The sequence below is a fragment of the Macaca fascicularis genome, chromosome 9, assembly GCF_037993035.2.
Source record: "Macaca fascicularis isolate 582-1 chromosome 9, T2T-MFA8v1.1".
In the NCBI taxonomy this organism is placed as follows: domain Eukaryota; kingdom Metazoa; phylum Chordata; class Mammalia; order Primates; family Cercopithecidae; genus Macaca; species Macaca fascicularis.
The window spans coordinates 31,747,964-31,774,492 of record NC_088383.1 but is presented as its reverse complement, the minus strand read 5'-3'; the positions used below and the strand labels follow the sequence as shown (position 1 = coordinate 31,774,492).

General features: G+C 37.7%; 1 protein-coding gene across 32 annotated transcripts in view; it reads left to right on the top strand.

The window, feature by feature from the left end:
- ZNF438 (zinc finger protein 438) overlaps positions 1-26,529 on the top strand; it is a 182,194-nt gene that overhangs the window by 25,209 nt on the left and 130,456 nt on the right. For 28 of the 32 annotated variants that reach the window (XM_065520492.1, XM_065520485.1, XM_065520481.1 and 25 more), the window contains one exon: positions 24,788-24,845. The exons of the other annotated variants lie outside the window; for them this stretch is intronic. The gene's annotated coding sequence lies outside the window, so the exon portion shown is untranslated. The remainder of the gene's footprint in view (positions 1-24,787; positions 24,846-26,529) is intronic. 32 annotated transcript variants of the gene reach the window in all.

Genomic DNA, 26,529 nt, shown 5'->3' with positions numbered 1-26,529 from the left:
TGAACTATCCTTGGTGTAACTGTGGTAAATATTGTTAGGTTGTATAATAGATACAGGATAGCTTCCCTGCATCTATTGAGTTGAACAAGGCAGCCTTGCTGGATGTGTTGTCACAATGTTGCTATCAATATACTCTTTTAAATTAATAGAAGCAGAGGCACAGCTATATGTTTTCTTTTGAGTGCCAGTTATCAGGTCTGTTTAATCATATGCCAATTCTGTCTGCAAAATGAGGATAGCAACACACAATCTATCTAGTGCAAGTAGCTGCACTAAGATTAGATGAGGTATACAGGGTAAGAGAAAATACCTGCAAATTATATATCTGATAATGGACTTATATCCACGTTTGTAAAGAACCTTTGTAGCTCAATATTAAAAAGACAAAAATACCCCATTAAAATGGGCAACGGATCTAAATAGACATTTCTCTAGGGAAGATTTATGAATGACCGATAAGCACATGAAAAGATGCTCAACGTTGTCACTCAGAGAGAGAAGCAAATCAAAACCACATAAGATGCTACTTCATGCCCACTAGTTAGCTGTAATCTAAAGAAGATAACTAGTGTTGGTGAGGATGTGGAGTGATTGGAAGCTCCATACATTGCTGGCAGGAATTTAAAATGGGCAGCCACTTTAGAAATAGCTTGACAGTTCTTCAAAAGGTTAAAACATAGAGTTACCCTGTGTTACCTAGCAGTTTCACTCCTAGGTATCTGTGCAAGATAAATGAAAACATACGTACACACAAAAACTTATACACAAATGCTAGTAACATTATTCCTAATAGCTAAATAGTAGAAACAATCTAAATATCTATCAGCTGATGAATATATAAACAAAATGTGGTACATCCATACAATGGAATATTATTTAGCATTAAAAGCATAAAGGAATAAAGTACTGACACATGCTGTAACATAACAAAACATGCTAAGTGAAAGGAGCAGACATAAAAGGCTGTATGTTGTATGATTCCATTTATATGAAATGTGCAGGGTAGGCCAATCCATAGGGACAGAAAGTAGATTCATGAGCTGAGAGGGTTAGAGGAGAGAGATGGGGAAGGACTACTAATGGAGAGGGAGTTTCATTTTGGGATGATAAAAACGTTCTAAAATGGCGGTGATGTTGGCACAACTCTGAATATACTAAAACCATGGAATTGTATATTTCAAAAGGGTAAATTGCATGGTATGTGAATTATACCTCAATAAAGCTGTTAAAAAAGAATAAGTGAGGTAATATGTGGGAATATACTTTGAGCTATTTGAAAAGATATTATTATTATTATTTCAGTTTGACTGTAAGGCCATTAAGTAATAGCAGGATGACTTAGATATTTTTCCTTGCTTGCAGGCCTGTGATTTTTATGCCATGACTCAACTTTATAAGGCTGTAACTCAGCAATATAAAATATTGAAAATGTTGAAACATAAAATGAAAACTGCTTGGTCTACTGTTTATATTTAATAGGATTTTCTCAATCAGTTAATTAGCAATAAGTAGAATGTATCATTAAGGAATTAGATTTTAGAATCGTAAAATTTTAGAGCTGGCAGAAACTTCAGAAGTCATCTAGTCCCCTCTCATTTTGCTGTGTGAGAGAGCTGTCATAGAGAGGCCAAGATGTCTTATGTCGCAGCTTTGAGTAAATTCTAGAACTCAGTGTTCTTTCTGTTGACTATTTGGTTTCAGTGCTGTTAAGAGTGTTCTACTATTAAAGAACTAACACTCTTAATAGCTATTTAAATGCTTCCTATATACTAGGCACTCAGTTAGGTACTTTATATACGTTATCTTGGTTAAGCTACACAAAGCTTATGAAGGCAGTTCATTTTACCTGTGTATTAGTTTTGTATTGTTGCTGTAATACAAAACAAAACAAACAAAAAAACAAAAAATCTGGCCGGGTGCAGTGGCTAACGCCTGTAATCCCAGCCCTTTGGGAGGCCAAGGCAGGCAGATCACGAGGTCAGGAGATGGAGACCAGCCTGACGAACATGGTGAAACCCCATCTCTACTAAAAATACAAAAATTAGCCTGGCGTGGTGGCGTGCATCTGTCATCCCAGCTACTCAGGAGGCTGAGACAGGAGAATTGCTTGAACCCAGGAGAAGGAGGTTGCAATGAGCTGAGATCACGCCACTGCACTCCATGCCCTCCAGCCTGGGCCACAGTGCGAGACTCTGTCTCAAAAAAACAAAACAAAACAAAACAAAAAAACACCAAAAAAACCTTTGTGGCTTAAAACAACACAAATTTCTTATCTTACATTCTGGAGGTCAGAAGCCCAAAATGGACCTGACGTCCTGTTAGCAGGGCTGCCCTTCTTCCTGAAGGCTTAGGGGAAGTCAATTTTCTTGTCTTTTCCAGCTTCTGGAGGCTGCCTGCATTCCTTCACTTTTAGTCTCCTTCCATCTTCAGAGCCAGCAGTGGCTGGGCAAATCTTTCTCACAGTGCTGTTTTTCTGGTTTTGATTCTTTTGCCCCCGCTTTCCCTTTTAAGAACCCTTGTGATTACTTTGGGCCCATCTGGATAATGCAGATACTCTCGTTATTTTAAGGTCCACTGATTACCAGCCTTAATTCTGTGTGCAACCTTAATTCCCCCTCACCAAATGAGTGGAAAAAACACATTCAAAATTTTTTTTTTTTTTTTTGTATTCTCTCAGCCAACAGCAATCAACACAGAAGACTTCTGTGATGACACGTGTGGGAGTTTCCTCCCCACCACACCAAGCCATTTTGCAACAGACACCACCTGGGTTACCTTCAATTCAATGCTGACATCACCTGTAGAGAGTGTCAGATCCCCCATCTTTAGGCCTCAGTCTCACAGCAAGTCTCAGGAGGCTCTACCTGTGCTTCTGACTGACCTGCTATAAATTGGGATTCCCACAGCCACCTCTTCGGGTTCATTTAATTTACTAGAGGGCTCACAGAACTCAGGCAAACACATCTACTGGTTTATTATAAAGGATACAGATGGAGAGGTGCACAGGGCCAGGCATGTGGAAGGGGCAAGGAGCTCCCTTGCCCTCCCCGGGTGTACTACCATTTGCGAACCTCCATGTGTTCAGCTATTTGAAAGCTCTCCACACTGTGTCCTTTTGGGTTTCTATTTAAGCTTCATTGGGTAGGCATGATTGATTGAATCATTGGCTGTTGGTGATCAACTTAACTTTCAGACCCTTTCCCCTTCCTAGAGCTTGGAGGGTGTCGCTGAACGTCCCAACCCTCTAATTGTGCTTTGGTCTTTCTAGTGACCATCCTCCATCCTGAAGCTACCTAGAGACTACCAACCATCAGTAACTCATTAGCATACAAAAGGCATCACTTTGGAGATTCTAAGGATTTTAGCAGTTGTATGCCAGGAAATGAGGATGTAGACCAGATATATATTTCACAATATCATACCATGTAATATAGGGTAGGCAGAGATTCCAGGGAATAAGGTATGGACATCCTTTGAGGGAGCCAATATTCTGTGTACCACATCTGTTAATTAGCTGAAGAGATTTAGGCTCAGAGAGGTTAAGTAAGTTGTCCATGGTCACAACATAGTAAATGAAAGAGCTGATATTTTAACCCAGGTCTGTTATTTATCATATGCATATCTTTCACAATAACATGATCTTTCCCACAAATGCCATTTGATCCTACTCTGGAAAAGTAAATAGGATGATGAGCATTGTTCAAATAGTAAATACCTCCTTTTTATTGTATATATTTAAGGTATGCGATGTTTTGATGTACACACACAGTGAACTGGATACTACAGTCAACCAAATTAACATCAGTCATCTCACATAGTTACCCTTTTTAGTGGCAGGAACACTTAAAATCTCTTTTAGCAAAAATCTCAAATACAATACAGTATTAACTGTAGTCCTCATGTTGTATGTTAGACAGGGAGACCCCTTTATCCTGCGTATCTGCAGCTTTGTATCCTTTGAGCTACATCTTCCCATTTTCTCCCCCGCCTGCCCCTGCTTACCACCGTTTTATTCTCTGAGTATTCAACTTTTTTTTTTTTTTTTTTTTTTTTTTTTGAGACGGAGTCTCACTCTGTCATCCAGGCTGGAGTGCAGTGGCCGGATCTCAGCTCACTGCAAGCTCCGCCTCCCGGGTTTACGCCATTCTCCTGCCTCAGCTTCCCGAGTAGCTGGGACTACAGGCGCCCGCCACCTCGCCCGGCTAGTTTTTTGTATTTTTTAGTAGAGACGGGGTTTCACCGTGTTAGCCAAGATGGTCTCGATCTCCTGACCTCGTGATCCGCCTGCCTCGGCCTCCCAAAGTGCTGGGATTACAGGCTTGAGCCACCGCGCCCGGCTCAACTTTCTTTTTCTTTTCTTTTTTTAAGATTCCTCATATAAGTGAGGTCATGCATTTTCTGTGTCTTGCCTATGTCACTTTGCATAATGTCTTCCATGTTCATCCATGTGGTAGCAAATGGCAGGATCTCCTTTTTAAGGCAGAATAATATTCCACTTATGTATGTGCATGTACATATATATATACACACATGCACATATGTACACACACATACCTCACAGTTCATTCATCTCTTGACAGATACTTTGGTTGTTTCAATATCTTGGCTATTGTTTCTAAATCTTGGCTAATGCTACAGTGAACATGGGAGTGCAGGTATCTTTATGAGATGGTGATTTCATTTCCTTTGGCTATCTACCCGCTGGAGGAATTGCTGAGTCATATGGTAGTTGTATGTTTAATTTCCTTAGGAACCCCTGTACAGTTTTTCTCAATGGCCGCACTGATCTGCATTCCCACCAACAGTGTATGAGTTTTCTCTTTTTCACACCATCACCAACACTTATCTCTTGTAACTTATTAAAGTAATAATCACATTTGCTTAATAATATCAAGCAATAGGCTATGTTATTATGAAACAGTTAAAAGCATATAGGAAATATATTTATTGATGTGGGAAAAGTATTTATGACTCATCATGACTTCCAGCGCCCTTCCCAGATTTCTACTTATCACTTCCTTTCTGTTACCAGTTCCTTCCTTATCCAGCCTAGATGCTTTGATTCAAATTATTTTCCGGCAAATTCTTTCAATTCTTTTGTACCTCTTTGGTCTCTCCAATCTCAGAACTGGGTGAGCTCAACTACCTGCCAGTTTTTTCACTTTAATGTTATATTCAGCAGCCTTAAAATTGTCCAGCAGTCTTCCAACATGTCTATTATCTCACTCCCTCACTCCCCACAGCATACTGCCTTCATTCTTCTCAAACCTTTTAACCCCCTATCAGGTTATTTGACGTCTTAGCAGTTTTCCACACAGTTGACCACAATTGACCATTGCTGCCTTTTGGAAACACTTGTCTCTTGGCCTCTGACACAAACCCTTCCCTGGTTTTCCTTCTCCCATTCTAGTTGACCATTTTCTGTCTTCTGTGTTACCTGACATCTAAAAGAGGAGAGGTTTAGTTCCCTTGTTTTTCATCTTGTACTTTTGGTTAAATATCTTTTTGTGTAAGTCTTTCACATTATCTCTAGCCCAGAGTTTGTCATCTTTAGCACTATTGACATTTTGGGCTGGAAAATTTTTTCAGTGTCGGGGGATGTCTCGTGGATTGTAGGATGCTTAGCAGCATCTCTGGCTTCTACGCGGTAACTGCTAATAGAGTTCCCTCTACCCTTATTGTGACAATCAAAATGTCTCCAGATATTGCCAGATGTCTCCGGGGTACATAAAATCACCACCTGTTGAGGACTACTTATCTAGCCTGAAGCTCTCTTCTGAGGATCTGGGGATAACACCTTTCTGACATCTCTACTTGAATGTCTCTTAGGCATTGCAAATTTAACGTGACCAAAATGGACTCTTGTTTTTTCTCCCGTATGTGCTCTCCCCTCAGATTTTCAGATTTTAGATTATTTATGACCTTGCATTGGAGGTACCAATAAAAGACATTGGAGGCTTTTATTGGAGTAAACTAGGGAACCACCAGAGAGTTTTGAGCCAAGAAAGGACATGATCTCACTTAGGTCAGCTCTTTCTTGAGCATAGACTATGACTTGGAAGACTTAAAGCAGGAAGACCAGTTAAGAGGCTACTGTGGTAATCACAGTGAAAAATGGTAGTAGCTTACACAAGGATGGCAGTAGGGCATAAGGTAAGGAGTGGCATCTCTGGTTTAGTGCTTAAACACAAATATCCCTGAGAAGAAGAATGCACTTGTACCTTCATGAAGTTAGTATCAGAGTATGCTTTGTTCTTCAGATGTTTTCTAAGAACTTGCAGGGAACAGGTTTTGGTGGATCAGAATGAGAGGACAGTAGCCAAGTTCCTGGGTTCCTCCAAGCCAGAACTTCCTGGGATGTTACTTGCAGGGATTCAGGCCACAACAGAGTTTTAAAACAAAGGACCCAATAGGAGGAGTAAGCAAGACATCCAGTACTGCCTATTCTACCTCACAATCTTACTTAGGGCTGGTCCTCCCTTGGTAAAACATGTACTGGGTGGCAGGGTAGATAGAACAATTGGAAGTCAGGAGTTTCCTTCATTAAATATAGGAAGCACATCATCTTGGGCTGGAAGGCCCTTAGCTGAAGTGAGGTGGCTATTGGCATTTGGGATAGGACAGGTTTTTGTTGTACAAGATTGCCCTACATGTCGCAAGATTCACAATAGTGTGCTCTCTCATTGTGACATCTAAAAAACGCCTCCCCACATTTCCAGACTCCCCATGGGAGTCAGACATGTTCAACTGTATACCACTGGACTGAGCCCCCTTTGCTAATTTGAAAACTGCCTTCTGTAATATGAAGTTAGTAAAAAGGCTATACATTCCAGGCCCTTAAAGAAAAACTGCATTACTTGTTTGGGGACTTAGAAGGTATCCGCTAGTACTTTAAATTAGCATTGATGTTTATTGCTGATACATCCCATAAATGTTTTCTGTCCATGTTATGTACCTTAAAATACTAATTTGTAATTCTTTCGTAGAGGTTGTAGAGATTTCAGGGCCATCTCTAAAGATACTGCAAAGGACACATGCTCTAGCTGCTCTCTTCCCAGCATTGCTATGTAAGGGAGCCTGAATGAAAATGAATCGAGAGTTTGTATGAAAAGGAATTCCCTAGCCATCTTAGCAAAGGGAGTGGGAGTAAGATTGGAAGAGGGAGGATATTGGCCTGTATGTGAATGTTTATGCACATCATGTTTTTTTGTTTGTTTGTTTTTGTTTTTATAATCAGGTCTAGCTAGTATAAAGAGCTAAATATTTTTTAATCGTATTTTTGAAAAGTAGTAGAGAATAGAACAATATTCATCAGATTTGTGAAGGATTGATGACTCAGTGTTGGAATGCTCACCAAGGAAAAGATCTAATAGTTTTGAACATACAAAATGTAAGGTTTATTTACAACGAAAAAAATAACACAACACAACTGGAGGAAATGCTTGTATCAAATGTGACTAAGGGTGAACATCTATAATATCTGAAGAGGAAGTTCTCCCAAACCTAATGAAGAAGTTTTAATACATAAGTAAACAAAGTATTTTAGCAGTTAATGATTAATAAAAAGGTGGAATTATGTTTACCGTCACTGGTAATCAAAGAAATGCCTTTTAAGTTAACCTTGAGTTACCTCTTCTATTCTCTCGAAAGCACTGAAAATTAAAATAACTTCCAATTCTGGAGAGGCTTTAAGGAAATGGACCCATTCACTCTAATGTGTTTCTTGTGCTACTCCCAGCCACTGCCTTTCCCTGAACATGCTGTGCCATTTGAAATTCTTATGTCTCATCTTTATGGGTCCTTCCCCTGTTTTTCGTGTTGACTTTCTATCTCTTGAGAGCAGCAGTCAGATCCTGGGGGCATCCCTTCTGAGTCAGCCCTGCCAGTGAGCACTCTGGTTTGCATTCGGTACTGCACCACAGTCATGGGTGTATGAATCAGTCCCTACCACTTGGCTGGGGAGTTCTTGAGGTTAGGGCTGGTCAGGCCCTGCATTAGGGTCTGGCATACAAGTAATTATTCAGTAACTATTGAACTAAATTATTGGACTTTGGTAAATGTTTTAATGAACATTTGTTAGGGTGATGGAATAATTTGATCACTAAAGTGTAATTATAAGTGTAACTTATGGCAAAATTTTGTAACCAAATACAGAATGATATGTTTAGTGTAATTTCAACTGCTTTTGAAAGATAATGTGCAGAAAATGAATTTTTAAATATTTTAAAGTTATAGATAACAAACTTTTATTTCTTTATTACAATCTTTATGGCACAATATATAATTTTTAAAATCAGTTGGCAGACTTGACCTCCCTCTCTTCTCATCAGAAATTAACCTCTGTTTGCCCTGTTCAGTTATCTGATTGAACTCTCAGGAAATAAGGTGGGCCTCCCCAGAATGTGGGCTTTTAAGGATAGCTGCATTTAAGTGGCTGAATTAGGTCCCCAAGCATGTTTAAACTTTTACTGTGCCTGGGTGCATATAACTTGAGAGATATGGTACTTAGTATTGTAGAGTTTATAAATATATTCATGTTATCAATGATAAGTTCTACAGCTTTTAATAATGTCAAATATAAATGGTAATTGATTTTTTAAAACATTTTTTGAGTGTCTACCATCTGCCAGTGACTGAAATACAGAATTCCTTTGAGGAAGTCCTTGTCTGACAGGAAAGACAGACATCCATGGGCCTTTCATACAGCGAGATGAGTGCCATAATCGTGTGTTGAACAGAGTGCAGTGGGTTGTAGAGGTAATGGAGAAGCAGTTATTTCTTAGAGAGTTGGTGAGGTGAGATGACTGTTCTCCAGAGATAACTCTTGAGCAGGACTTCAGAAGATGGGCAAAATTTTTGCAAGGTGGATAGGAGAAAAGGGAAAAAGCATGAACAGAAAGGTAGAAGTGTAGAAATACATGATGTGTTCAGAAGCCACTAAAAGATTTTGGAGAGGGATATGACATGGTTAGGTTTGTATTTGGAAAGAAAATTGAGATCAGTGATTATAACAAGGAGACACAAGCAAAGTTAATCTTTTTTTTCTTTTTTTTGCATGCTTTTCTATGTGACAATTTTGTGAGCATCCCCAGATTTTAAATTGCAACATAGATAGGACATACTTTACATTATGCACAGTACTGGCTAGCCAACCATATGTCCTCTCATAGCTGTACATCAGAGTGTCCCTTCTAAAAGTCTGGGTTAACAGTGGGCTGCAGGAATGAGGTCAGCTAAGAAGCCATTTCAGTGTCCACATCACCACAGGAAGTGATGGCTTTATCAGGGCCATGATAACAGAAATGGATGGGAGGGAATATATTTGCCTATATAGACTTGGTATCAGAGTTTTGTGGGGGTAGAGAGAAAAAGGAATTATACATCGGTGTTTCTCATATTTTAATGTGCATATGAATTGTCTAGGGATTTTGTTAAAAGGTAGATTTTGATTCAGTAGGTCTGCGGTGGGGCCTCAGATTCTGCTCCCAAGTGTTGCCACCACTGTGAGGCCATGGTCCAGTGAATAATTAACAAGGACGAGATAACGTGGGTGTGAGACTCCACTGACTAGATGGTGATGTCATTATCTGAAATATCTGAAATGGGGAATACCACAGAAAAGAAAGATTGGGTGGGGGAATGGGGTGAAGTTTTTGTGGGACATTCGGATATAAAAATTGTAGACAACTGAAAGTTTGGATTCTAAGCTTGAGAGAAAAATCAAGCATAGAGATACAGATTTTGGAATAAGCATTTCATTGCTGACAGTAAAAGTCATGAGAATGAGTGACATTACCTACAAAAAAGAGATCAAGTTAATATTAGAAAATATACTTATTGCTTCATCATTCAAAGGCCTCATCTTCTAAAAAGAAAAATAAAATGTATCTATTTGCTAAAATTTTAATGTCCATTTAAGTGACTATAAATCAGCAATGGGAAAGAAATTGGATAGGTAGCTTCCTCCCTATGAACAATCTCTAGGTGTAAATTGAGGGAAGGAGAAGTGTTCTTTGGAAAACCCCCCTTTTCCTTGGTAATGACTGTAGATAAGTTAAAAATGCATTAAAGTATCTTATGAGAAATAATTCGTATAAATAAATATGTGTAAAGAATCTTCAAAATGCCAGGCAGTCTTCTGACCTTAACATTAATAGCAAATGAAATGAATCCCTGAAACAGTGGAGCTTATCGGGGAGATTGACAAATGCTGTGTTAGGAAAGTATAGTGTGATGCGAGAGCACACACATCAGGAACACATGACTCAGTGTGGAGACAAGGGATGGCCTACCTGAGGAAGTAGCATTAAGCTGAGACCAGAAGGCTGAGTGGAGGTGACCTACAGGAAGAAGAAGGGAAGGTTGTAACAGTAATGACTTGGAGGGGAGAGGCCCTGCAGGTTGGAGAAGTTCAGTGTGGCTGACCATGGAGTGTGCAGAGTGAGGGGGATGACTGCTGAGCTCCAGAGGTGGACAGAGCCCCTGGTGAGGCCCACTCCTCTGGGACTTAGTAGAGAGAAGAGGGAGAAAATGATGTATCTTCCCAAGGAAAAACTATTATCCTGCTTTGGTATAGTTCAAACAACAGTCTTATGCATATGGTTTTACAAGCATATGGCTTTTATGGACGGGCCTACTAAGGACATGACTCATAGTAATGTTTCTGTAGGAAAAATGTTTTGTGCTTCAAAAGCTGTCTTATAATTTAACTTTCAATTTTTTTTTTTTTTTTTTTTTCCATTTGGGAACCGCTTGGATAAGAGCACAATTCTGTTGCTTTTTGTTATTTCTGCTAAAAGTGTGCTTTCTCTGGTGTGTATCTATGTGGCTACAGTGTTGATTTTCCATCTTCTGATATGAATCAAGCTATCATTGCACAGATGCAGTTGAAATGTTGTTTTATTTTCTTGGCCAGATTCAGAAAGTGTATGGAAATAGAGAAATCTTTTTATAAATTGTTTAGTTTTCAGAGTGTTTGTTCTTCAAAGTTAAGGATTCCCTCTGTAAACTATATTGTGGTATACTGTGTTATATACCATGAAAGTATGAAAAATTAAACTACCATGAAAATTGTTATGAACAGAAAGTAGAAGAGATTGGTATGTTTTCACTATTGAAGTCAAATAGTATGTAGAAGGTAAACAATAAAGGATAAAATACCCAGCTTTAAAAATACTTTAATAACCATGAGCTTATCGTCATAATCATCTTCATTACTAGCTATTGTTATCATTAGTAATACTTGATATTTTAAAGCAGGAAACAGCAAATGTTAAGGCCACTCCTTTTGTAAAATTGATCTATATGAGTTTCACTTTCTTTAATAAATGAAACTTTAGGCTGAAACTCTCCAATTCCCTTATCTCCAATATGCAAAGTTAATTTCATCCACATCTATCTTGTGAAAGTATCTTTCCTTCTATATCAATTAGAATACTTTCAGCCGGTAAGTGACAGAGACCCAACTGAAAGTATCATATGTAATAACTGTATTTTATTATCTCATATAACTAGAAATCTGGAAGAAAGATGGTTTTTTAGTTGGCTCATAGCAGCTAACCGTTATCATCAGACTCTCTGGCTCTGTCTTTTCATTCTACCATCCTGCATAAGTCGACTTTTGTCTTCAGACTTTTCCCCTCCTCATCTCAAGATGGCAGCTTTAACTCCAAGAATGACATACTCATATCAAAGCATCCATGACTGTAAGAAAAGGTGTCTCTCTTATGTCTTTTTCAGAAATGAAGAAAACTTTCTTAGAAGCCTCCTAGAAAACATGACCTCACTAGCCAAAACTGCATCCTATACTGTTTCTAAGCCAGTCAGTGGGGAGGGGTACAGAAGTCCTATGTTTGGCTTAGACTAGTCTAGATTCATGGCCCTCCACTCTTCCCAAGGTAAAATAAATAAATAAATAAATAAATAAATAAATAAATAAATAAATAAGATTTTGTTATCCACAAAGAAGGGAAGACTAAGTAGGCAACCTCTAGGTCTGCCATACCTTCCAAGGCCAATTTATTTGCCTAGACTCTTAATTCCTTTCTGCCTCCTAGAAGACTTTGTTAATCATTTCTTCTTGCCTTCATTTTCAGTCTTCTCATTCTTTTTCTTCAAGCTTATTGAAAGAAGAGTCTACATATGCTGCCTTCATTTTTCCCCTCCCATTTATTCCTTAAATTCCTTGCAATCTGGATTTTGTTCCTTCTAATAAGAAACCTTCCTTTTCTGTCAACAACAATGACCACCTGATTCCCAAATCCTTTGCCAGTGTCTTTTGTTTTCTGGATTTTCTATTCTCTGTTTCATTTGTTTGCACATTATTCTTTATTATTTCCTTCCATCTGCTTGCTTAGGTTTAGTTTGCTTTTCTTTTTGTAGGTTCTGTCTTCTTAAGGTGGAAGATTAGATTATCCACTTGAGATCTTTCTTTTTTAATATAGGCATTTATAACTACAAATTTCTTTCTGAGTACTATTTTCTTTAGCTGTATCCAATAAATTTGGTATGTTGTGTTTTAGTTTTCACTCATCTCAACATATTTTCTAATTTTCTCTCTGATTTCTTTGACCTATTGGTTATTTAGGAGTGTGGTTCCCCCGCCCATCTTTGTGAATTTCCTAAAATTCCTTCTGTTACTGATTGTATTATAATTGCATTCCATTGTTTCAGAGAACATTCTTTGTGTGATTAATCTCTGTAAATTATTGAAGGTTGTTTATGGCCTAGCATGTGATCTCTTTTGGAAAATGTTTCTTATGCACTTAAGAATGCATATTGCCTTGTTGGGTGGAGTGTTATATAGTTGTCTTTAGGGCTAGTTGTCTTACTGTGTTGTTCAAATCTTCTGTGTTCTTGTTGATTTTCTTCCTGGTGGTTTTATCTAATATTGAAAGAGGGTTAGTCTCCAATTATTATTTTTGAGTTGTGTATCCCTTCAACTCTGTCTTTTCTTCCTTCTGTTGTTAGGTGCATATATGCTTCTAATTGTTATATCTTCCTGATGGATTGACTCTTCTGTCATTATGAAGTGTTTCTCTTTATTTCTAGTAATATATTCTTGTTTTAAAATCTATTTTGCCTGATTCTTTTATGTTTACTGTTTTTATGGTATAGCTTTTACTTTCAACCTATTTGTATGATTGAATCTAAAATGTGTTTTATATAGATTTTATATGTAGTTGGGATCATTGTTCTTTTTCTTTTAAAAAAATACAGCCTGATAATCTTTCTTTTGATTAGATTGCTTAATCTGTTCACATTTAATGTAATTACTGATATAGTTGGATTTTTGTATGCAGTTACGAATTTTGTTTTCCATAGGTTTCAAGTCTTTTTTGTTCTTTCCTTTCTTGCCTTCTTTTGAGTTAAGTAGATATATTGTAGCGTGATGTTTTAATTCCTTTGCTACTTTTTAAAACATATATTTTGAATTATTTTCTTAGTGATTGCTCCAGGGTTTACAGTGTACATCTTGATTTATAAGAATTTCACTTCTGATTTATACTTACTTTCAGCAAAATAGACTTCCTCTATTAGCTCCATTTCCCTCCCCAACTTTTTTGTGCTATTATTGATGTACCTATTATGTCAAACCCAACAATACACTGTTGTAATTTTTACTTTATGTCTTTTGAAGAAACTGAGACAAGGGAGAGCAAGTACATATTTATAGTTAGTTGTATTGACCTCTCTATTTTTCATTTTCTTTACATATTTCTGCATATTTGAGTTAGCTCTGGGGTCATTTTCTTACTCCCATAGAACTTTGTTCTCATCTGCTTCATTTGTACTGTTATTGTCTAAATATGTAACAGTGAATGTTGTTAGCCCAATAATAAAATTATAGCTACAGTGTTTTATTGAATTATTCTTTAAATCAGTTAAGAGAAGAAAGGGGAAGAAATATGCAATTACAGTGTCTTTTGCAATTATGTACGTAATTTCCTTTACTGGCACGCTTTGTTTTTTGGGGCTTCCAATTACTGTTTGGTGTTACTTGCTTTTAGCCTGAAGAATTTCCTTTAGTATTTCTTGTAAAACAGATATTCTAGCAACAAATTCTCTGTTTTTATTTTCCTGGGTATGCCTTAATTTCACCTTTATTTTAAAAATACAGTGTTGCTGGATATTAGAGTCATAATTCACAATATTTTACTTTAACACTTTGAATATTTAATTCCATTGCTTTCTGCCCTCACTTGTTTCTAATGAGAAGTCAGTTGTTAATCTTATTGGGGACTCCTTTGTGCTTGTCTGGTCATTTTGCTCTTGCTGCTTTCAAGATTTTCTCCTTGTCTTTGGCTCTCAAGATTTTTGCCTATAATGTGTCTGGAAGTATATCTTTTTGTATTTATCCTATTTAGAATTTGTTGAGCTCCTTGGGGGATGTGTAGATTAATATTTCTTTTTCTTTTATCAAATTTGGAAATATTTCAACCATTATTTATGTATTTTTTATTCTTTTTCTTTCATTCTTTTTTTTCCCCTCTCTCTGAGACAGGGTCTCACTGTCACCCAGGCTGGAGTACAGTGGCATGACCTTAGCTCACTGCAGGCTGCACCTCACTGCGGGCTTAAGCAGTCCTCCCACCTCAGCCTCCTGAGTAGCTGAAACTACAGGTGTGTTTCACCCTGCCTGGTTAATTTTTAATATTTTTTTATAGAGACAGGGTCTCAACATGTTTCCCAGGCTGGTATTGAATTCCTTGGGCTGAAGCAATCCTCCCACCTCGGCCTTCCAAGGTGCTCGAGTTACAGATATGAGCCACCATGCCTAGCCTTATTATTTCTTTAAATATTATTTCTCCCTCTTTTTTATCCTAATGGCATCTGTTTTAGTCCATTTTCTGTTACTTTAACAGAATACGAAAGACTAGTTAATTTATAAGGAAAAGAAATTTATTTTTTACGGTTCTGGAAGCTAAGAAGTCCAAGAGCATGGTGTGAGCCTCTGGTGAGGGCCTTCTTGCTAGTGAGAATTCTCTACAGAGTCCCAAGGTGGCACAGAGCATCACATGCTGAGAGGGCACATGAGTGAGAACCAAACTGGATTTTATAACAGATGCATTCTTGTGATAGCTAACCTACCTGCTTGATGACCCATCAATCCAGTAACTTATTAGTCTACTAATCCATTCATGAGAGCAGAGCCCTCATGACCCAGTTACCTCTTAAAAGTACTACTTCTCAATACTTCTGCATTCAGGACCAAGTTTCCAATACAGTGAACCTTTGGAGAACACATTTAAACCACAGCATTCCACTCTGGGCCCCCCAAATTTATGTCCTTCTGGTGTTTAAAAATACATTCATTCCATCCCAGTAGCTCCAGAGTCTTCATTCATTCTATCATGCACTCAAAAACCCAAAGTTCCAGGTCTCATGTAAATCAGATTTGAGTGAGACACATGGTGTATTTGCCTTGAGGCAGATTCTTTTCAGCTGTGAGCCTATTAAATCAAACAAGTTACCGACTTCCAAAATATAGTGGTGGAGCAGGCATAGGACAGACATTGCCATTCCAAGGGAGCAACAGGAAAAAATTAAGGAGTAACAGGTCCCATGTAAAATGAAAACCCAACAAGGAAAACAGCGTTACATCTTACAGCTGGAGAATAATCTCCTTTGACTCCATGTCCTGCATCCTGGGCACACGGGTGCAGGGTTGGACCTGAAAGCCTCAAGTGACTCCACCCCCATGGCTTTACTATGCTCAGTCCATATGTCAGCCCTTGTAAGTTACAGTTGGGTGCCTGTGGCTTTTGCAGGTTGGACCTGCATGCTGATGCTATAGTTCTGAGGTCTCAGCAGCATTCCTGCTCCCACAGCTCCATTAGGCATTACTTTAGTGGGGACTCTGCCATGGCCTTGCTTCTGGCTGTACTAGGCATTGCCCTAGTGGGGGCTCTCAGCAATGGGTTCACTCTTGTGACAAGTCTCTGCCAGGGCACCAGTCTTTTTGGTATATCCTTTGAAATCTAGGTGAAACTACCATAGCCCCACATCTCTTTCATTCTGTATACCTGCAGAATTAGCACCTTGTGGATGCCACCAAAATTTATAGCTTGTGCCTTCCATAGTGGTGAGTTGAGCCACACCTGCTGCTACTTGGGTCATGGCTGGGGCAACCACAGAGCCTTGCTCTGGGGAGCAGGGAGCAGAGTCCTGAGGCAGTCCTGGACAGTGGGCTGTGCAGAATGCCATGGATGCCATGGGCTCCCACAAAATCATTCTGCACTCCTAGGCCTCTGGGCCTCTGATGGGAGGAGCAGCTTCGAAGATGTGTGAAATGCCTTTTGGAGTCTTTCTCTAATTATCCTGATAAATAGTCTCTTGGTCCCTTGTATCAATATGAATCTCTTTAGCAAATGGTTCCTAGGCTACATTCTTGGTTTCCTTTCCTAAACAAGCTTTTTAAATTCTACATAGCCAGCCTGAGGAGAGTTTTCCAAATCTTTCCACTTTGCTTTTCATTTGATTATAAATTCTGTCTTTGTCATCCCTTTGCTCCCAGATCTCACCTGTGTCTTGAGTGTTTTGCTGCTAGAAATTTCTTCCACCCTATATGCTAGTTCATCACTCTCAAGTCCAGCATTCCACAAACCCCTAGGGCATGGACATAGCCTTGAGGTATGTCAGGCTGTTTGCTGCTTTGTGACAAGTGTGGCCTTTATTCCAAGTTCTAGTACCTTGCTCCTCATTTCCATCTGAGGCCTCTTCAGAATGAACTTTACATATTTCTGTCAACATTCTGGTCATGAGCACTTAAGTAATCTCTAAGAAGATTCAGGCTGGGCGCGGTAGCTCACTCCTGTAATCCTTGCACTGTGGGAGGCTGAGGCAGGCAGATCACCTGAGGTTTGGTGTTTGAGACCAGCCTGGCCAACATGGCAGAACCCCTCCTCTACTAAAAATACAAAAATTAGCGGGGCTTGATGGTGCATGCCTGTAATCCCAGCTACTTGGGAGACTGAGGCAGGAGAATCGCTTGAACCTGCAAGGCGGAGGTTGCAGTGAACTGAGATTGTGCCATTGCACTCCAACGTGGGCGACAGAGTGAGACTCTGTCTCAAAAAAAAAAAAAAAAAAAAAAAAAAAAAAAAAAAAAAGAAGATTCAGAGTTTCTCTAGTTGTTTTCAGAACCTTCACCAGAATCACCCTTAATGCTCCATTTATGGCAATACGGGTTTTTTCTATCCAGCTCCTCCATAGTCTGCCAGCTTCTACCCGTTACCCAGTTCCAAAGCTGCTGCTTCATTTTCAGATATTATAGCAAAAGTCCTACATCTTGGTACCAATTTTATGTCTCAGTCTGTTTTCTGTTGCTATACATAGACTTTAATGAAGTTGAGGATACCTCTGAATCACCTGGTGGGCTTGTTTTAATAAAACACAGATTACTGGGTCCTATGCCCAAACCTTCTGATTCAGGAGGTCGGAGGTCGGACCTGAGGGTTTGTATTTCTGGCAAGTATCTGAGTGAGGCTGAGGCTGCTTATCTGGATAACCTACTTTCAATGTTTGGTTGCATCTTTTTTTGTGATCCTAGCAGCCATTTTATATGTATTATTTGTATCTATTCATTCATTAAGGTTTGAAAAATAGTAATATTCTAATTCTTTTTACTCTTTTTCATTTATTCATTGGAATATTTTTATAAAGAGATACATGTTCTTATCTCTTACTTGGTTACCCAGTGATAGAGTTCACAAAAGAAAGGTAACATAAATTCTTGATTTTTTCCCTTTGATATATGTTTTTTAAGATAATAAATGGGTTCTCTATCATCTCTTAAAGGTGACCAGTTTTTTAAGAATATTATTATGAACTTTTAGAATTTAATGTATTAGTTTAATCCATTTCAAGTATTACCATCATTGAAGCTCAAATGACTCCATCTTTGGCTAATGGAAGCCTCTTAAAGTTAGCTCCTGAGTCCTAGATTCAGCTGTTTCTCTTAGAAGCCCTACTGTTTAAGGGGTGATCATGTTTTCTCTCAGCCCTTTCTGTAGACAGAGATCGGAAGTATGTGCACATATTAAGATAAAATAAAAGTATTTCATAAATTGATATTGATGCTTCCAATTGAAACTTGAGACTATGATGGAGACGATAGTGTGTTTAAATCTTCTTTCTGTATCTCTTTCCTCTGCTTTCAAGGATATGAGTGATTATAGAACTGGAAAGTTCCACAATTATTCATTTATTTTTATCCTATAGTGTACACACAACAGTCTCAGAATGACAACACTACAGTATTACTCAAAACATTAAAATGCATATTTTTGCATACATTCTCACCCTCTTAATTGCATTTAGGACTGGGGATGTCTTCTGAGACTTTAGTTTATTCAGCAACCATTTAAAGCATCTTCTCTGTCTCATACTCACTGCTAGAAAGGGGATACAAAGAGGTGTAAGATACGTCCCTGTTCTCTAAAAGCTAAGGGTCAGGGTTACTGGGTTATGTATCATTCTGGTATAGGAAGATGTGGCCATAGAATCTGGGATTCTGTTCTTCTTTAAAAGAAGTTAATGTTAATTCTTCTTTACTTGCATGTTTCTTAAAACCCTTTCTCTCTACTCTTATCAGGGAGCAGCTTCCTTTTGGTGGAGCTCGTTAATACTTTCTAATCTTCCTTACGTAGTCAGGGTTCTCCAGAGAAACAGAGAACAAGAGAAAGATACAGAGTTTATTTTAAGGAATTGACTCACAGAATTTTGGGAGTTGGCAAAGCAACTGTGTAGAATACAGCAGCAGGCTGTATATTTAAGGAAGAGTTGATAATAGTCTTGAGTGTAAAAATTGCAAAATAGGCTAGTAGGCTGGAAACTCAGCATTTCTATGTTATCATCTTGATGTAGACTTGCATCTTCTTCAGGTAACTTTTATCTTCGCTGGTAAGGCATTCATCTGATTGGATAAGGCCCGCCACACTATGGAATCTGCTTTATTTCAAGTCAACCAATTATAAATGTTAATTACATCCACAGAGACCTTCACACAGCATCTCTATTAGTATTATACCAAACAGCTGGCCATGATAACTATCCAAAGTGACTCATAAAATTAACTAGCACATCTAGGTTAACTGTTTATTGCCCAAATTGATATTCTTTCTGAAAAACAATAAAATTATTTAATTTTATTACTTGACTGACAAATTGGTTTCATCATATTGGCGGACCTATAAAATAGTCCTATTAAGGAATTATTTTAAAAATAAAGTTATTTCTAAGACATATTAAGATATAGCTATATTCATTAAAGCAAAACAACTGTTTTAACATTAAAAATAACATAAATATAATTCTCAGTAAAAGTTCATATACATTAGTTTCTTAGCTATAATTTGTATCTAATATATAAGATCTCTGTATTGGAAAAAATATTTTAAAAATATAGTTGTATTATCTTTAATTGCTTCATAAAATCATAGTCTTTTTCAAGTTGCATTTTGTGATTGCTACATTTGAAATTATTGATTTTTTCAAGTTACTATTTTCTATATAAATTGTGATTTTTAAATTTGAGAATGTAACCTCTATGTTGATAATGAGGTACCTGGTAAGTTCAAAGCAAATTCTATTATATTTTTATTTTGTAATAGTTTAATATGCAAATATTCTGGCACATGTATTTTCACAGCAACTGTTAAAAAAAACAGTAAACTCTATTTACAGCACTTTTTTTAAAAATTTATTTATTATTATTATACTTTAAGTTGTAGGGTACATGTGCATAACATGCAGGTTTGTTACATATGTATACTTGTGCCATGTTGGTGTGCTGCACCCATCAACTCGTCATTTACATCAGGTATAACTCCCAGTGCAATCCCTCCCCCCTCCCCCCTTCCCATGATAGGCCCCGGTGTGTGATGTTCCCCTTCCTGAGTCCAAGTGATCTCATTGTTCAGTTCCCACCTATGAGTGAGAACATGCGGTGTTTGGTTTTCTGTTCTTGTGATAGTTTGCTAAGAATGATGGTTTCCAGCTGCATCCATGTCCCTACAAAGGACACAAACTCATCCTTTTTTATGGCTGCATAGTATTCCATGGTGTATATGTGCCACATTTTCTTAATCCAATCTGTCACTGATGGACATTTGGGTTGATTCCAAGTCTTTGCTATCGTGAATAGTGCTGCAATAAACATACGTGTGCATGTGTCTTTATAGCAGCATAATTTATAATCCTTTGGGTATATACCCAGTAATGGGATGGCTGGGTCATATGGTACATCTAGTTCTAGATCCTTGAGGAATCGCCATACTGTTTTCCATAATGGTTGAACTAGTTTACAATCCCACCAACAGTGTAAAAGTGTTCCTATTTCTCCACATCCTCTCCAGCACCTGTTGTTTCCTGACTTTTTAATGATCGCCATTCTAACTGGTGTGAGATGGTATCTCATTGTGGTTTTGATTTGCATTTCTCTGATGGCCGGTGATGATGAGCATTTTTTCATGTGTCTGTTGGCTGTATGAATGTCTTCTTTTGAGAAATGTCTGTTACAGCACTTTTATTCAACAAAATTTTTATGACAAAGCTTGTCAAATAAATTGTGTCTGTTATGGAAATCTTTTAAACATCTTAACCAAATTTAGATGCTGCTAAATTGTAGGCATTCTCAAGTTCATTTTATTCTAGTACATAATATAAACTTATTTAAGTAAAAAAATAAGTTCTCCATAAAAATTAAATCTTGAATGAAAGATTTCTGTCTTAGTTTGGGCTGCTGTCTCAAAATACCACATACTGGGTGGCTTAAACAACAATTAATTTCTCACGGTTCTGAAGGCTGGAAAGTCAAAGATCAAGGAACCAGCAGATCAGTTTCTGGTGAGGGCCTGCTTCCTTGTTTGCAGACCTGATTTGATCTCGTTATGTCCTCACATGGCCCTTCTTGGGTGTGTGCACTTGGATGGGGGTAGTGGGGGTAGAGAGAGAGATCTGTTTCTTTTTATAACAGCATTAATCTCATCAGGAGGGCCCCACCAACATGACCTAATCTAACCCTAATTAAAGGCACTACCTCTGAATACCATCACGTTGGGTATTAGCGCTTCAGCATAAGAATTTTAAGGTGATGCAAACGTTTAGTCTATAGCTATTTTCAACTGACTTTGAATGTAATGTTTGACATCCGTTATGTTGATGATTTTACAAAGTCTAAGCCTCAAAGAATTCTAAGCTAGATAACAAAAAGAGAAAACATGGACTGTCATGCTGAAATATTTTTCTAAATTCAGCATCAGCTTTGTCACAAATATTTTAGTTCATTTTTTTTTTTTTTTTAGATGGGGGTGTACTCTGTTGCCCAGGCTGAAATGCAGTGGTATGATCACAGCTTACTTCAGCCTTGACCACCTGAGCTCAAGCAGTCCTCCCATCTCATCCTCCCAAAATGTTGGGATTACAGGTGTGAGCCACCACACCCAGCCTTAGTTCAATTTTTTTTAACCCTATGTGTATGTATAAACATTTGTAAATTTTGATTGGTAGAATGTCACATCTTTTGTGGATGCAGTTGTGAAATATGTTTCCTCCAATTTTGGTTGGTAATATATTGCAGTTTATATGGGCACAGTTGTGAATTATATGTGAACCACAGCCAAGTCCAAGTTTATTTCTGTTACATCATTTTTAAAATTTAATAAGAACATTGTTCTTTCTATGATGCTATGCTCAAAGTTTGTAATTGTGTTATCACTGTAAAAACAAATAGAATTGACCCTTACTATTCACAGATTTTGCTTTTATGAATTCGTCTGCCTATTACAGATTGAGCATCTCTAATCTAAAATCAGAAATGCTCTAAAATCCTAAACTTTTTGAGTGCCGACATGATGCTCAACACAATTCTCAAGGGTCATGAGCAAATGAAATACTCATTGGAGCCTATTGGATTTCAGATTTTTGGATTAGGGATACTCAGTAAGTATATAATACAGATGTTTCAAAATTTTTAAAAACCCCAAATTCAAAACACTTCCGACCCCAAACATTTCAGGTAAGGGATACTGAACCTGTCAAATTTATTTGTAACTGCAAAATCAATACTCATGACACTAGTCATTCAACTGAATGCATGACTACAAATGGTACAGAATGGTGAAAATTTTGGATTGCTCAACAGATTCCTAGTTGGCAGGCTGATTTCCTTCTGCTCTCATACAGTAAACAAGTCTCCTTTTTTGGGTTTATATAGTGCCATGATTTTTGCTTTTTTAGGCTTCTTTGTGATTTCTGTGTTTAAAATGACTATTCAGTGTGGAACTGAAGTGCTGTATATTGCTTCTAAGTGCAAGAAGGCTGTGATGTGCCTTAAGGAGAAAATACACATGATAGATAAACTTATAGTGCTGTTGGCTATGAGTTCAGTGACTCATAGTGATTCAACAGTAAACAGCCATACATTGCTTAACAACAGGGTTAAATTCTGAGAAATGTATCATTAGGTGATTTTGTCATTGTGAAAATATCATAGAGTGTGCTTATATGAATCTATAGCTTACTACACATGTAGGCTATGTGGTAAAGGCTATTGTTTCCGGACTACAAACCTGTGCGGTGTGTTACTATACTGAATTCTGTAGGCAGTTGTAACAGAATAGTAAATATTTATGTATCTAAACATAGAAAATGTACAGCGAAAATATAGCTTGATAATCTTATGGGACCACCTGCATCGTAGATGCAGTCTGTTGTTGACACATCATGCAGTGGATGACTATATATTAATCAGGTATCTTGAAACAGAACTATACATAAAATGAGGTTATGTTTGGTCAGCTAATTAAAATGTAATCAGAGGCTCTCAGGAGCTCTCAGGAACCCAACCCTGAATTTCCCTTATGAGTAAACAATTTGGTATTCCGTAATTCAGTATTCATGGTGACTTTTTCATAGACCATAACTACTGTGAATAATGAGAACCAACAGTAATTTTGTTTTTGTTGTTGAACTTCTAAACTGATTTTTAAGTAGCAATTAAAGCAATGTCAGGTGTTTCATATTCTACAGAATGAACTTCCAACAGCTTTACTTTGGTTTCATGAATTGGATGAAATCATCAAACCATTATTGGAATTAACTGATTTTTCTAGTTGGTACATTTCCTGATACTGACAGAAAGCTGGCAACATTCAACTGTGAGTTTTTCTGTTAATGGAGCCAACCAGATATCACTTTACTTTGATGATGTAAAAAAGATGCTTTAGAATCAGAACTAAGTGCATTTTTAAGAAAAGTAATTTGATCTAGATGAAAAGTCATGCTTTAGAGAGTAATATGTAAAACACTTTCTCTATCTGCTTTCATTAAATCTGTGTCTTTAAGCTAGCTATGAGCAGGGACAGCAGTCAGTACTCAGTATTTCCTCTACAGCCTTTCAAGGCTGGAGGAGTTAGCTGTCCTTACCTGCTCCTGCCTGAGAACACTTTTTCTGCGAGGTGCCTGGGTGTGGCCGGGCGTGGTGGCTCAAGCCTGTAATCCCAGCACTTTGGGAGGCTGAGACGGGCGGATCACGAGGTCAGGAGATCGAGACCATCCTGGCTAACACAGTGAAACCCCGTCTCTACTAAAAATACAAAAAATTAGCCGGGCGTGGTGGCGGCGCCTGTAGTCCCAGCTACGCGGGAGGCTGAGGCAGGAGAATGGCGGGAACCCGGGAGGCGGAGCTTGCAGTGAGCCAAGATGGCGCCACTGCACTCCAGCCTGGGCGACAGTGCGAGACTCCGCCTCAAAAAAAAAAAAAAAAGAATGAAGTATCAGTAACAGTATGTTTAGAAATGGGTTACTGCTAGGTGTCTTTCAGATTTAACCACATGTGAAATTGACAATAGGCTTCATTGCACATGTGTCTCACACGGCTTAATGAGGTTATGGCAGAGCCTAAAAGTACAAATAAGTCCTAGCCTATTTTAATGGTATCGTTAAAACAAATCATTAGAAAATGAAAAACCCGGCCGGTCGCGGTGGCTCACGCCTCTAATCCCAGCACTTTGAGAGGCCGAGGCAGGTGGATCACGAGGTCAGGAGATCAAGACCATCCTGGCTAACATGGTGAAACCCCATCTCTACTAAAAATACAAAAACTTAGCCGGGCGTGGTGGTGGGCGGCTGTAGTCCCAGCTACTCGGGAGGCTGAGGCAGGAGAATGGTGTGAACCCGGGAGGCGGAGCTTGCAGTGAGCCGAGATTGTGCCACTGCACTCCAGCCTGGGTGACAGAGCAAGACTCCGACTCAAAAAAAAAAAAAGAAAGAAAATGAAAAACCCAGGACAAATGAAACTGGTGGGACAGTGGGACAGTGGCCATAAATTGGGACTGTCTCAGGCAAACTAACACACTTTACCAGACATTTGTCCTTTCAAAAATCTTTGAATCCCAAACTCTTGATTACTGTTTTCCTGTCAAAAAGACTGTGCCCTGAATATGAATCACTTGTTTGTGACTAGTAATTTCCACAGCATTATGCACATGGAAAAGAATGTGAAGCATTCTTCTTAGCCAGTTTTATTCATTGCGGCATTTCTTTTTTTCTGGAACATTTTCTATTTATCTTAAAACTTTTATTAAATTTTGCATGCTTTCATTTTTAAACTAAAGACATGTAATCAACTATGGAATTATTTTCTTCTACATTAGTTCTTTTGTTATCTTAATAAAAATACACAGTAATTAGAAATGAAACTTGAAAATAAGGTACTATTTACATATATTTGATAAAAATGGATTATCTGAATATGATTATAATAATACTTTGTATTCTGTTACAGAATTAATTAAAAGGATTTATGGTATATCTTATGACTCTACAGGAGCCTTGGGATATAGGTAAGTGACAAGCATTTTTTGAAGAGACATTTCTGAAACATTAAGTAATTTGATCTCACAGGTTCCTGGCAAAGTAGACAGTGGGGCATATCTTACTTCAGCAATTTACCTCTTTTCTCTTCAATGTAACATTTGTAGAAATACCACATTTACATGAATCTTCATGTAACATTTCCCTAATAGCTAAAAAATCATATTTCTCAGGGAATTTTAGGCTTATTTTCTATAATAATTATAATGAGGATATTATTTATAAGATATAGGAGTATGGCATGTAGCAAAACTTAAAGCATTAAAAAAAATAACTAAATGCAATATGGTACCCTGGGTTATACCTAGGAACTAAAAAAAGACATTAGTGGAAAAACAGGTGAAATATAAATGAAGTCTATATTTCAGTTAATAGTAATCAATTAGAAATTAATCAGTGTTAATTTCTTAGTTTCGACAAATGTCCCGTGGTTATGTAAGATGTTTAACTTTATGGAAAACTGAATGAGGGGTATATAGGAACGCTATAGTATTTTTGTATCTATCTTCTAAATCTAAAATTATTTCACAATGAAAATTTACTTGAAGCACAAAAGTCAGAGTTTATTGATTCAAAATGTATAGTTTAGAAGTAGATTTTCTGGACTAAAATAAAAAAATTAATTTAAAAAATCCAGATTACATAAAATGTAATGATTCAAGGAAATACATGGCTATAGGTTTCATTTTTCAATTTATAGGAAGTATGCAATTTTATTTTTTTAACATTGGTGATATGGTTTGGATTCGTGTCCCTGCCCAAATCTCATATCAAATTGTAATTTCCAGTGTTGGAGGAGGGACCTGATGGAAGGTGATTGGATCATCGGGGCGAATTTCTTTCTTCTTGTTCTTGTGATAGTGAGTGAGTTGTCATGAGATCTGGTTGTTTAAAAGCGTGTAGCACCTCCCCCTTCACACTCTTCCTCTTGCTCCGGCCATGTAAGACGTACCTGGTTCCCCTTTGCCTTCCGCCGTGGTTTCTTGAGGCCTCCCCAGCCGTGCTTCCTATACAGCTCGAGGAACCATGAACCAATTAAACCTCTTTACTTTATAACTTACCCAGTCTTGGATAGTTCTTTATAACAGTGCAAGAAAAGACTGCTATAATGGGCATGGTGTTTGTGGACATCTCCTCGTGCTCGGTTACAGGCTTTCTCTTTGATGCTTTCAGCCACTTGTGTTTTTTGGTCCTTTTGTGTAACTTTTTCTGTTATTCCAAGCAGACCTTTTAAATGGTTCCCAGTACACTTCTTTTTCTTTTCTTTAGTGTATTGTTTAGAGACGAAAGTCCAATAATGTGACTCAGTGGTTTGGAGACCCCGTTAGTATAGTTTTGTTCAGTCACACTACTGGAGCTTCTAGGTAAAGTAGTAGACACAGTAGACCTATTGTTAATGAGTATGAATAAAGATGAGCATAACTCTTACATAGCCATTTCTGTAATTGAGCTAAAATAATACAGAATCTATTGCTGTCAGATAATAAAATTCTCAGTTTCTAAAATGGACTCTAGCATGATAAGTATTTTAAATTTCTATAAATATTAAAAGACTTATAAGAAGGAAATTTTGTAGTTTGCCAAAACTCTTATGTAACTTTTCATTAATAAAAGTAAAGTAGCCATGCAGGTCTTGTGGATGGTTTCCTGCTT